General features: G+C 40.0%; 1 protein-coding gene across 2 annotated transcripts in view; it reads left to right on the top strand.

Annotated features, from left to right (window-relative positions):
• Positions 1–13153, top strand: part of LOC145691003 (SRR1-like protein) — a 28257-nt gene that overhangs the window by 12028 nt on the left and 3076 nt on the right. The gene's annotated exons all lie outside the window — the stretch shown is intronic.

The raw sequence follows: 13153 nt of genomic DNA, 5'->3' as shown, positions 1-13153 counted from the left end.
TAGAGGTATTGTTTCTTCATTTGTTCGCTTTTAACATCCTCTTTCAGTGCTATGGCTGTATTTTAACGTGGAATTTTATTCACATGAGCTTGCACCAAGTATTATGCCTTACGAGAGATATGTAATAGAAACTTTCTTTTAACTACTACTCGCATGACGTATATTCTTGTTAATTGGGAGCTGTTATAATGAAACTTGCAACAAGTTAAAAAAATAATAAAATAAAAAAAATTGCCCATATATTATTAATAGCTGTTTCGACTATTTTCTTCTCAATAACCAATGAGTTTATATATATATATATATATATATATATATATATATATATATATATATTTAACAGGAAACATACAATCTCGCTTGAAGTCAATATAGGCAACCTGTTATTTATTCAGATATTTAATGTATAATAATCATAGAAATCCAAAGCTAATCTTTCGACTATATGAACTATGAACTATGTTTCTGTTTACAGCATCAAACCTACTTATAAGATAGAGATACAAATAATAAATTAGAGAAAGCGAACGCAGAAAAGATCATGGTACATGTCTTACTATATTTGAGTAAGATACAAAGCAAGAAACTACTTGAATTTGAACTAATTTGAATAAACTTTAACCGTTTATTTTACTTGGACATTAGCAACATATTGCCACTGGAATTTTTTCAGAAGAGCAGAGAGGAGGTACAACTTAGAAATTGAACTCTTTTTATACAGATTGCCAATGACAAACAGTCAAAGTTACTGCTCAACTGCACATTGGGCACAGTTTCAATACAAGTTGAAGCACATCATCAACTGAATATCAGCAAAGGCATGGTTATTTGTTTTGACCTTTGAACCTTATTGGAAACCGAAACTAAGGATGAATCACTGGAGCAGCATGTTGTGCACATTAAGCGAATCCAGATCCACAGAAGTGATGAGCTACAACCAACGAATTCCTATATCATTATGTTTGCCATCTTCGACCTACCTGCCACCCTTACTGTAGCATATTATCGCTTAAAGGTGAGATCATACATTACTCTTTGCACTGTTCTAAATGTCAATTTTTCGTCCACTCATCTACGTTCTGCATTGTCTCTACCATCTGTCTAGCACGTTGTCCAACGCAGTATACGGCTCCGTCTAAATGTGCCAATTGTAAAGCAAGACATCCGGCTTCGTCTCGTGACTGTCCGATATTCATGAATGAAAATGTAATCTGTGAACATGTGAATACTGAAAAGATTTCCGCTGCTGAAGTCAATGGTCATGTCAAACCGGTGCATATTTTTACCTCTCTTTAATTTGCTGTGAAATATACTCGTTCGTACGGAACGGAACACAGACTATTGATGTTAGCACTCAGATATGTGATCGTTGTGTTGCACCATCAGTGCACAGCAACTACCAGTGTCCGTTGCTACCCAAGCTAGTACTGCTTCTGGAAAAATTCCTGAGAATCCTGCCCAACGATTCTTGAGGGAACAATTCTTAAAGAGTACACCACCTTCTACGTCGAAACGAACTAAAAGATTTATTACTACTACACCATCAAAGTCCACAGCGGACCGTGCAGTTGAACGATGTATTAAATCTCAGCATCTTGCTCCCATTATCTGTACTGTGAAACAGAAACTTCTACGTAGCAGTCTTTGAGTCCTGCGTAGAAGAAGAAACAATACACTCATTACTCAATCCCGCACAGAGGTATGGTGGAAGACGATCTTTATAATTTCCTTCTTTTTAAGGGTAAGAAAAAAAGGGGAAACATAGTAAAACTTCAGTTGTTCTTAATCCTAACCCAAATGGCTCTTCTGCAATGGAATGTGAATGGCAATTCTACTCACTTCGAAGAATTTAAACTCCTAACTTTTATTCAGCCTGCTATTTCCTGTCTCCAAGAAACTTAATTTCTACTTGTTCTTTTGTTTCCAGCTACTCTATTTATCGCTATGACAAGGACAGCAGGTATGACGTCCGCGAGCAGCTGGCAGAGTAGCAATTGGAATACAAGACAAATATTACAGTTCCATCCAGATGAACATCGATTTCCGGATTGTAGCTGTTCAAGTTTTTTTCGAACAATCGGCCAGTTTTCGAAAGTTGCTGCCAATAAAGGGAGAGAAAGAGAGAGGTTCATCTACCTATACCCAACACGAATCTAGGTTATTTATTCACTGCTCACTTGCATCAGCGCTGACAGCTCGAAGAGGACCAGGCTATCAACAATAAAATTATGTGTACTCAGACTTGCGCTTCGTATCTGGACCATCTGCTCGAGATGTTTTTGTCAGGAGGCACGAATTCTAACTTGACTTCACATTGGACATTCACATTTAACACATGGATTTGTACTTCTTAGCAAAGACCCACCCTTGTGTGTGGTCTGTAGAGCTAGATAAAGTATTCAACATGTGCTTGAGGACGTCGGACTGATCTGCCGGCCCGTGGGCTGGTGCGCCCTCCTCAATGAATGGTTTACATCTCCTACCTGCAATGTCTTTTGGGTGGAAGATAGTGAAGTGCCACTTGATAGTTTTTCTGAACATTGAATCCGCAGAGAACGTATCTCTGTGAGTACTCTATCTTTGTGATTGTATCATATTCAACTACTTAATTTTGATTCCAAGCCCAAATTTGTATATTTTTACATATTTGGTTCTATAGCGAAGCAGAAGTGAAAGAAAGAGTAATAGGACTAAGATATGTAAATTCACAACTGGAGATAGTCTCTTACAAATCTTGACCGATACATTGAACGAAGATGAACTAGATGTGACAAAGTGCATTGCAAATTCATTTGATGAGTGGTCAATATAACAGCGTCACGGCAAGGCTTCAGGAGTTAATCCCCAACCATATTCACACGTGATGTTATGTCCATATTTTCAACCTTGTGATTTGTGATACGGTGCAATGCCTTCCAGCCTCCATATCCTTCTTTGGATTCCTACAGCAAACACAGACATTTCCCAGAGTCCTACAAGCGCTTTGGTATGTATATACAACAGAACTCTAGTGGACCTTTTGTTGCTATTGAAACGGTTAGGTGAAACAGTAAAAGTTATGCTACTGTACGTATTTGGTCTGTTTGGTCGTTTTCATTATTGGGCAGAAGGTAGAGCTGCTACAGAGAGGATATCGGAAAGTCTTCGTTGAACTTGTGATACACTCTTCATTGATAACCCCAATGAATTCAATCAAAAAGTTCGCAGTGGTGCTCTTTCATTGTTGAAGATGTTCGTCTCCTACGAAACAATCTTAGTGGCTATGATGGTTTTACTAATATTTCATATTACTAGTCCGCTCTCATGTTACCTTCAAACCAAGATTCTTGATTATGTCCAAGCTTGGAAGTTCATTTCTGCTGCACAGGATGGTTTAAATAAAGCAAGGAATAAATTTGATAAAGTTAGTCTGGCAGCAAAGACTTTTGTAAGAGTAGTGTCAGAAGAGATTAGTGATAGAATAGAAAAGTGTCTTTCATTTGAGGATCTTTGGATTGAGATAGAACTCCCGAAAAGAAGAGTACCTAAGGTGAAGAAGATGAGTTGTGAATTGGCATCTCATGAAATCATAGGGAGTACAGAAGAGGAAAGCTTCATATTGTGTGTTTCCAATGTTGTCCTTGACAAAATCAATCAAAGTATGACCAATCGGTTTTCGGAACACAAAAACCGTTATGTAGACTTGGTGTGTTTTGATCCAAGGCAGTTTTTTGATTTTCAAACGCAATGAACAAAATCTGTGAGTTAATTCCCAGTATAGACAAGGGAAACTTATCGAACTAAAATCATTTGCAGAGGTTTGGTCCAAGATATCGCAAGGAGGTGTTCAGAGTAAGTATGATAGTGAAGAATTAACTAATGAGTATGAAGAAGAAACAGAGTGAGGCGATATTGAACCAGCGATGCAGGAAATCAGATTAAAGAAACCTTTCAAGTCTTGCCTCACGTGTGCGTTCAAAATTACGTATGAATATCACTTATATTCCTTATGTTATAGAGAGCTCTTTAAAGTGTACAAATTCCTCCCTATGATCCCTCTTAAACAAATAAGTTGTGAACGAGCGTTTTCCAAACTCAGGACTATTAAATCTAAACTAAGGGCGAATCTCGGTCAAGGGAACCCTGAATCGTTTCTGTTAATGCAGTGTGAAAGATACTAAGTAAAGTGAATAATGATGCCATAAACGAACTCTGTCATGATAGTGGGGGCGCGGTGGCTCAGTGGTAGAGCGTTCACCTCCGGTGCTTGGGGTCCTTGGTTCGATCCCAGCTCGTGCCGTGTGGACTTTGTGGTGGACAAACACCGCGCTCGTGGGCTTTCTCGGGGTTCTCCCGTTTCCTCCCACTTTCTTCATTCCACCACTTCACTCATCTCTCATATCATCACCGTCTCCTTTAGCCTAACCGGCATAACCGTGGGACGTAAAACTTAAAAGGCTTCTGTCATGATAGTACAGAATTGAAAAGACTCCTGATGTACAGTAAGAAAGAATGTCCTTGTTTCTTGTCATGTAAACAGATCAAAGCGATAAATGTTGAATGCTATGTATATGTATAATATGGCTTTACATAAATAGCAATTAAGCTGTCTGAAACCGAAGTGAACTGCCGTAACTGCATTTTCCAGCTGTCAACAACTGACAGTATAAAACTTAAAAAACCCAGCATGCCAAATGCCACAGAAAAGGTAGATTACCACATTTTTACATCACCTTTTCATGTGATTTTATCTACCACTGTTTCCAAAAATGCAAAGTTATTACAAATCATGAAAAACTACATAGTTCACACGTAGTAGTTGCTGATAACTTGAAAATCCATCTAGTTCACTGATTTCAGACAGCTCAATTGAGGGCCCCAGAATACAAAGGATCTAAGTTGTATATGACTTTTCCAGTAAGGTTTATTTACGAGGGCTATCCAGAAAGTAGATTACGTTTTCGTCTGTGTCCGCTAGGGGCGGGGCTAGCGCGGCCATCTTGGGGTCAGAGCGTTGCGCAGCTCAGTCGGCATCTAGCCGTGCTAGTGAGAGGTTCGTGCTGTGCTCCGTTAAGATACTGTGACGGTTTGAAATGTCTGCGTTAATTGAAAATCCCGCGAGCTGCGAGGTGCGTGCAGTAATAAGGTTTCTGACAGCAAAAAACTGTAAACCGATAGAAATCTATCGGCAGCTGTGTGAAGTGTATGGGGACAACATTATCACTGAAGGTGGAGTGCGACAGTGGGTCATAAGATTTAAAAATGGCCGAACCAATGTTCACGACGAAGATCGAAGTGGGAGACCCAGCAAAGTGACTGCCGAACTTGTCGAAAAAGTCGATGTTAAAGTCCGTGAAAATCGAAAGTTCACAATAACGGAACTTTCTTTGAGTTTTCCACAAATTTCGCGAAGTTTGTTGCACGAAATCATCAGCGAAAAGCTTGGTTACCACAAGTTTTGTGCAAGATGGATTCCAAAAATCTTGACAGAGGACCACAAAAATCAGCGAATGGCTGCAGCGTTGCACTTTTTGGACGCCTACAATAAGGATGGTGACTCTTTACTCGATCGCATCGTTACTGGTGACGAAACATGGGTGAAACACGTGAACTGTGAAACGAAATTGCAATCAATGCAGTGGGGGCACACAGGTTCTCCCCAAAAACCCAAGAAATGCATGCAAACAATGTCGGCAAGGAAGATGATGGCGACTGTTTTTTGGGACAGAAAAGGTGTGATTTTGGTGGACTTCCTGGAAAGAGGCACTACAATAAACGCTCAAAGGTATTGCCAAACTCTGCAAAACCTCAGAAGAGCAATTCAAAACAAGCGCAGAGGAATGTTGAGCTCTAAGATCTTGTTGATTCACGACAACGCCCGGCCCCACACGGCAAATGTCACGCGTGAAGTTCTTGAATCTTTTCAGTGGGAGTTGTTTCCTCATCCGCCGTACAGTCCCGACCTGGCACCGAGCGACTTCCACCTATTCCCAGCAATGAAGAAGTGGCTGGCTATGCAGCGTTTTGATGACGACGAACAGCTGCAAGAAGAGGTAACGAAGTGGTTGAAGTCGCAGGCGGCCGAATTTTTCGACGAAGGAATTTCCAAGCTCGTACATCGCTACGATAAATGCCTTAATTTGAATGGTGACTATGTCGAAAAGTAGTATTTGTGTGTGGCTTTCATCTGTATATAATAAAATTTGTTTCCTATACTTTGTTGATTTTTTATTCCAAAACGTAATCTACTTTCTGGATAGCCCTCGTATGTTCAGAAAAGGACTCTCCGCAGCACAATATGCAGACTAGAAGGTGAACTATATCGCAGTCCACTCGAGGGTCTACCGATTAGTGGATTGCGTCGTAGTTTACCTCCCAGTTTATGTATTTCACTGTGGAGAGTCCATTTCCTGGACATAAACTTTATTTCAAAAGTCAGTTAGACCCTTTGACCTCCAAGGTCCTCACTTTGTTTCCTGTAGGTGTTTTATTGAGTGTAACGGAATAAAACTATATGGTTTCGAAAATTACATTTTGAGCGTTTAAATGATCTGCAAGGATATTTTTGTATTATGACTTTATATACTACTGTTGATCAGCCAGCTAATCTACATAGAATACGCATATGTAATAAATGTCTCTATGTTAGAGGCAGTGCGCCCTTCTAATGATAAGGTCTGCGTCCCCGACAGCTTCTCAGTCCGATCCTGCTTGTGGATTGTTGTCATCATGCTTAGCTTCGAACTGACTTCGCCCTACTAAACTTACCAACAATGTTCGGAGAAGACCACCGAACGATCTCTCAAGTTTTTGTATTTCCTCATCACTTCCATGTCCTGCTCAGATTGTGATTCTCCTAGTGTTTACACTTGACTTATTTCTTGCTTCCTCGTATTTCTTTGTCCCCTGTCTATTGCCACTAAACACATTCTTCGTTTCCAATTGACAATTCCGACAAGTATTTGACTTCTTTTATTTTTCATACTAACTTTTTTTTTTTATAACCTTTGCAGTGTAGCTCCGACAAAAGAACATTAATATTCCACTGTGTTACTGATTTTAGCCTAATGCTTTTATCACTGTGTTTGTATTTTTGTGTCTTATATTTTCTTTCATGGCAGAGTTGTTACTGAATTTTAGACATTGATGGGTGCAAAAAGACTTTCGCAGTATAACATACGCACTACCAATCTCTTATTCTTCTTGTCAGCCGTATATACAAGTATTTTTTTTAAAATAGAATAAATTCATTTTCGTCTATTGTAGGGCTTTGTGTTTGCAGCACTTTTGTCTCAACAATACCTCCTCCCCCCTTATTTTTGTCAGTTCCATTTGACCTAGTTGTAAGTACTCAGCATTTATCAGTTCCAAGCAGGGTTGGCAAAAACCATGGTTTTTATTGAAAAAACCAAAAAACCCGTTTTTTTTGTTTAAATCCGTTTTTTTTTGGGGGGGGGGTTAAACCAGGTTTTTAAGGTTTAAATAATTTGCTCTAAGTATTTATATCAGATATGGACAGGAACAAGTTTGTTTACGCAACAATCGGGTTATGCTGGAAGGCGTCACATAAGCTTAAAGCGGAATCCAAACTGCTTCTCGGCTTACATCCGAGAGAAATTGTCCTCCATGTGATCTCGAAGCCAGGACTAATTGGCTACAAATGCGATACGTCTGCCGACTCACGGACTCCTGACAAAAATACGTTGTACTAATCTTTACATACTTGCTAATATAATTGTCAAGAGTCATTTCAGAAGGACAAAAAGATAAACAGTTGCACAAGTGAAACCATTATACAGAATTACACATGGACAATTTCAAACTACTGCAGAGTACGGAGGAACCAATTTAGTCCAAGTTAGTTCACTACGACTTTTGTTAGTCCAAGTACGAGGGCTATCCAGAAAGTAGATTACGTTTTGGAATAAAAAATCAACAAAGTATAGGAAACAAATTTTATTATATACAGATGAAAGCCACACACAAATACTACTTTTCGACATAGTCACCATTCAAATTAAGGCATTTATCGTAGCGATGTACGAGCTTGGAAATTCCTTCGTCGAAAAATTCGGCCGCCTGCGACTTCAACCACTTCGTTACCTCTTCTTGCAGCTGTTCGTCGTCATCAAAACGCTGCATAGCCAGCCACTTCTTCATTGCTGGGAATAGGTGGAAGTCGCTCGGTGCCAGGTCGGGACTGTACGGCGGATGAGGAAACAACTCCCACTGAAAAGATTCAAGAACTTCACGCGTGACATTTGCCGTGTGGGGCCGGGCGTTGTCGTGAATCAACAAGATCTTAGAGCTCAACATTCCTCTGCGCTTGTTTTGAATTGCTCTTCTGAGGTTTTGCAGAGTTTGGCAATACCTTTGAGCGTTTATTGTAGTGCCTCTTTCCAGGAAGTCCACCAAAATCACACCTTTTCTGTCCCAAAAAACAGTCGCCATCATCTTCCTTGCCGACATTGTTTGCATGCATTTCTTGGGTTTTTGGGGAGAACCTGTGTGCCCCCACTGCATTGATTGCAATTTCGTTTCACAGTTCACGTGTTTCACCCATGTTTCGTCACCAGTAACGATGCGATCGAGTAAAGAGTCACCATCCTTATTGTAGGCGTCCAAAAAGTGCAACGCTGCAGCCATTCGCTGATTTTTGTGGTCCTCTGTCAAGATTTTTGGAATCCATCTTGCACAAAACTTGTGGTAACCAAGCTTTTCGCTGATGATTTCGTGCAACAAACTTCGCGAAATTTGTGGAAAACTCAAAGAAAGTTCCGTTATTGTGAACTTTCGATTTTCACGGACTTTAACATCGACTTTTTCGACAAGTTCGGCAGTCACTTTGCTGGGTCTCCCACTTCGATCTTCGTCGTGAACATTGGTTCGGCCATTTTTAAATCTTATGACCCACTGTCGCACTCCACCTTCAGTGATAATGTTGTCCCCATACACTTCACACAGCTGCCGATAGATTTCTATCGGTTTACAGTTTTTTGCTGTCAGAAACCTTATTACTGCACGCACCTCGCAGCTCGCGAGATTTTCAATTAACGCAGACATTTCAAACCGTCACAGTATCTTAACGGAGCACAGCACGAACCTCTCACTAGCACGGCTAGATGCCGACTGAGCTGCGCAACGCTCTGACCCCAAGATGGCCGCGCTAGCCCCGCCCCTAGCGGACACAGACGAAAACGTAATCTACTTTCTGGATAGCCCTCGTACAACGAAAATACGACGACTTAATTTGCGTATCAGTACGAAAAGTGAATAAAGATACGAATTATTTGAGTCCACTTTGACCCATTTATACAGAAATAGATACCAGAGATACTTCTGATTTCAATAAATGCCTCTCGTGCGGTTTGTATGACCTCCCCCCCCAAAAAAAAAGAAATACGGCATTTCGATGTATTGTATCATTAGTAAACATTTTTAGAACGAAACAATATTTATAATTTTTCTTTGATTGCAACTGCATAATAATAATAATAAACTATAAAAAAGTCACATAAGAAACATTCATAAACTTATACAAAAAACAAAAGTTGCTTTTGTAGTATAATCCCTTTGAGAAGTGAATGGGGAATTTAGGTCTGAATATAATACGAATAATATACGGGAGTGAAACTGATAACCCAGAAATGTGTGTTCATCAAGATTTTACAAACACTTACACTTTTACTAACAGTTTTCGTTTTTTGGTTTAAACCTTTTTTTTTTTTTTTTTTTTTTTTTATAGCTGTTTAAACCAGCCAACCGTGGTTCCAGGTACTGTGTTTCTTTTGATTTACAATACATATACACCATCTGACAATTAGATAATGATACTGATTATTGTGACCAAAGATAATACAATAATACCTGTTTACCATTCAAAAGTCCCCCCCCCCCTGTTTCAATACAGCGAGTGGCACGCTCACGCAAGAACTAGAACGACCTCTGCAACTCAGTTTGTGATATGTTCCGTAATGTCGTTGACACTGCTGCTTAGATCTTCAACATTGTCAAATAGTCGTTCTTTTAATGGTAACTTCAGTTTAGGGAACTAAATAGTCGTAGGGGGAAATATCTGGAGATTAGAGGGGTGCTGCAGCACACACACTTTTTTTTTTTTGGCCAAATATTCCTGAACTAGTACTGTTCAGTAAGCGGGTGTATTGTCATGGATAAGGAAACGGGCGAGTATTCAGGCGAACACGAAGAATTCTCTTCATGAAACTCTCCAAAACACTTAAATAAAACTAGGCATTCACTGTGTGGCCTTCTGGTACAAATTCATGATGATTGATACCCTTAATGTCGTAGAAACACAGGAGCATTGAGTTCGTCTTCACTTTTGAGTTCTGAAGTCGAAGTTTTTTGCTTTTTGGAGATCCTAGAAACTTCATTCGGCACCCTGACGTTTAGTAGCTGGATTATAACGATAATACCAACAGTCACCCCCCACAACAATGAAAAGTAGGAAATTTTTATTCCTACGGGCCGTTGCCTGCATGTCACGGACATAAGCAACACACTCTTATTTTGTTCCACAGACAATGAGTGTGGCACAAACCGTAATGCGATCTTCTTGCCCAAATCTTCCACTAAGATCGTAAGAATCGTTTCACTGTTGACACCAAACTCATCTGCCACCATTCTCATAGTTACGTTAACGATCTCCTTGCACACATTCACGGACATTTGCAATGAGTTCTTTGTTATAGACAGACATTGGACCACTCGGCCGAGGTTATTCTTCAATCGATTCCACACCACGTTTAAAACGTTCACACTATGTATGCACGAGACATACACATAACCCCATACGTTCTCTGCATCAAATCAACAGTCTCTGTGACACTTTTATCCAGTTTAACACAGAATTTGGTATTCGTTGTCTGCTCCATGCTTCTAGCGTGACAAGGGCCTCTCAGTGACTGCTAGTAATGGTAACGGAGAGACCCTCGTTCGCTAGCAGCATGGGTCGTATTTCCCGTCATGTTTCGCATGCGACAGTGCAGTGTTCCCAGATTGTAGCGGAGGGATTACTGTTTCGAAGGCATATATTGGTTTACAGATTGCATTCACTGTTTCGTTACAATAAAATCATTCTCATTACTTTATTGCTGGACAATGTACACACATGATGGTTATCAAAATAATAGAAATGCCTGAAAAAGTGCAACTTGCAAGATTAATATAGTGTTAGACGTAACTATGGAATGGAGTCATAGAGGTCATGAATGCTAACAAGTGAAATATTTCACTATTCTGCGTGTAGAGCATCATATAGTTCCGTGAGAGAAGATGGAGATGGAAATATGTGTCGAATTTGTATCTGCAAAACGGATCACAGATGTTTAACTGTGTTAAGATCCAGGCATTGGGCGGGCCAGGAGAGGTGTTCAACTTCATCCCGATGTTCCTGAAACCACTCCACAACAATTCCAGCTTTGTAAATAGGTCCATTATCATCCTGGAATATGACGTCATTGTCCGGAAACAACATCTGGACCATAGAAGACATATGGTTCCCTAAAGTAGCGACCAGGGCAGTAAAACGACCAGTAAGCATCAGCACAGGGGCCACTGAAAACCAGAATATTGCGGCCTACAGCATCGCAGAACCATCACTATGTTTCGTAGTTGAGCAGAAACTGCGAATAATAGGTGTCCGCCACCCATACAAACACGGCCTGTGTTTCAAATAAGGTGAACGATAATCCATCCGATCATATTCCATGTTTCCGCTCATCAGCGGTCCATGTCTCCTCCATCAGCGGTTTCGCTTTATAACCCAACCCCTTATGTTCATGTGATGTAACTCGGTGCGAACTGTGATTGTTGACTAGGACTGTGGAAGGTTTTGCGTGAGTTCTTCCGTCATTTGCACTGCAGTTGCACTGCGGTTCGGAGTGGCAGTCCGGTCTAATGCTCGGCAGGACCTGCCACTGCGTTTTTCCTTCCGACCAGTATTCCTTTTCGCCGAGGTGGTTTTGCTATAAGTTTCGTAGGCCGTCATCACCTTGGACACTTGTCTCACGCAATACAGCCAACACACTCGCTCCACATAATCGAGCACTAAATACTTTTCCTCTTTGGAAATCAGAAGTGTCGCCCATTTTACGGTATCATCGTCTGCTTTACAACATATTGCCGTTGTACTGCTCCTCACATAGTACGAAGTTTGCCCTAACAAACTACCACCAATAGCCCGGGGTATGGTCACCGTCTGACTATTATCAACCCAGACTTATGATGAGTTTTCAACGTGAGGTGTTTCTATTATTTTGATAAGCATTTGTATCTCTACTTGATTAATCATTAATTTTGGGTAACCAGTTTCAGTACGTATTAGATCAACCTGATATAATTGATTATCACTACTGTCAATTTTTCCGATGTATTGACATGATGATTTGTGATCGTGGTGTTTTTCTTTGTGGTTAACTTGGTTCGCTTGAGATAAAATGGTCACTTTGAAATGCAATTCGTCACTTCCGCTTAATTTTCCGCAACAGTAGAAATAACAGAAATAGGTAGGTTCACTGAACGTAGAAATATTCCAGCGACATAAGTTATTTGATATTCATTTTGCTACCTTGTTGTTGTTCACAAGTTCTGCCTCAACTCCTTCTTCTGTTTCTTTTTTTTTGACATAGTATGTTTACAAAATGGTATAACACCAATAACATCCCGCTCCTATGATCGGATATCTGTATGGTCAGTGAGCATTACACAAGCTTTACGAAATTATCTATTTCGGTTTGGATATCGACAAACTTACCTCTTTATTCTTCTCCAGAACCATTCTTATATCAAGTTTATAGTAGTAATCCAATGTAATTTTAGGCGCTTATGGCTTTTTTCATTAATGTTTTTTTCATGAACTAATAATTGGTTTCAAGACCTTTCGTATGGTATATAAAGATCTACCGCTCACGCTAATGATAAAAAGTGCCCACGCGTAGATAGATTTGTAATTGCAGTTGCTGTACTAATTTAAGGACGCAGAATGCAATGAGCCATTTAAACCGTATCCGTCATGGGGTCACGAGAAAAATTACCTCAAAGTTGGAATGTAAGTAATTATAAATATGCAAATTCGAGGTCATTCTTTTCATAATCCGATGCATGATTATGATTTAAAATAGTTCCGTTGGATTCAGAGTCCTCAAATTAGTCT

This window comes from Thermobia domestica, chromosome 1 (genome assembly GCF_964235325.1).
Source record: "Thermobia domestica chromosome 1, izTheDome1.hap1.1, whole genome shotgun sequence".
NCBI classification, from domain to species: domain Eukaryota; kingdom Metazoa; phylum Arthropoda; class Insecta; order Zygentoma; family Lepismatidae; genus Thermobia; species Thermobia domestica.
Note: the sequence above shows the minus strand (reverse complement) of the source record. Positions and strands in the feature narration are given on the sequence as shown.